At 41.0% G+C, this 1,018-nt stretch overlaps 1 pseudogene; it reads right to left on the bottom strand.

Moving 5' to 3' along the window:
* Positions 1–607: 607 nt before the first annotated feature.
* Positions 608–772, bottom strand: LOC145288385 (U2 spliceosomal RNA; annotated as a pseudogene).
* Positions 773–1,018: the final 246 nt, after the last annotated feature.

Here is a 1,018-nt window from a genome sequence, read left to right as displayed (position 1 = left end):
GTTTTCTAACAGTATTTTGTCTAGTTTATTATTTATAATACCTTTTCCCAAACGTACCCTCTCCGAGAGACAGTCGGCTGCCATTTTGAATTTTCCAATACATCGGTAAACATTGCATGTTTTTCGAGCTGAATAAACATGTTACACTGAATAAAAACACAAAAAATATATCCAGTTAGGTAGAAAAGTAACTTATCTTGCCTTTGATAACATTTATTTGTTCTATATTTGTTTTTTGACAACTTTTTCGAATCTATGTGTACAGTAATACAAACCCAAACGGAGGATTTGTAGACATACGTCACAAGACTATTTCTATCTTTTTGGGACGGTTCATCAAGAACTTTTTTTTAAAACAATCAGATTGTACCTATTAACAATGCCTCCCCACGGGACAGAGTTAGACACCAGGGTCGTTTTTTAACGTGGAGAAAAGGTACAAGAATAAAAATTGTATCAGTCGTGAAGGATTTCTCCCCCACTGAAAGAGAACGAGAAATGGAAGTGCCGCATCTGAAGAACAGATGGTATTTATTTGCTCCCCCACCGAGCAAATTAGGCACAAGGCCGATTTTTAATGTGAGGAGTGAAGGGAGGGGGAAGGGAAAAAGGGGACCAGCTCCCGAGAGGTGGGAAATGGGAGCTGGTTAAAGGTCAGGCATGTGGGGCTGCCCCCACATCTGGTCTTTGCCAGTCATAGCTAGTCAAAGCTTGCAGCATCTGGCGGAACAGATACTACACTTTGATCTTGGCCAAAAGGCCAAGATTAAATCAGATTGTAGTCAGCTGGAAAGCAGGCCAACGGAAGAGAGTTCCATGGGCATGCAGTTCTAAGAAAGAAGCTTTGTTCATGGAATCTACATTTAGGTTTAGGCACAGATAAAGAGTGTGGGAAATTATTGATAGTAGTTTTGGCTAGACGAGTGTTTTTTCGTGAAAGTTTGGCGAGGTGGGGGGGGGGGCATAGATTGAATCTCAGACGAGCATCTGCCATGGAAATAACGATAAAGCAAATACA

Source organism: Euprymna scolopes, chromosome 11, assembly GCF_053919585.1.
Source record: "Euprymna scolopes isolate OS-2025 chromosome 11, ASM5391958v1, whole genome shotgun sequence".
NCBI lineage: Eukaryota > Metazoa > Mollusca > Cephalopoda > Sepiida > Sepiolidae > Euprymna > Euprymna scolopes.
The sequence above is the reverse complement of the archived record's forward strand: the minus strand, read 5'-3'. Positions and strand labels throughout refer to the sequence as shown.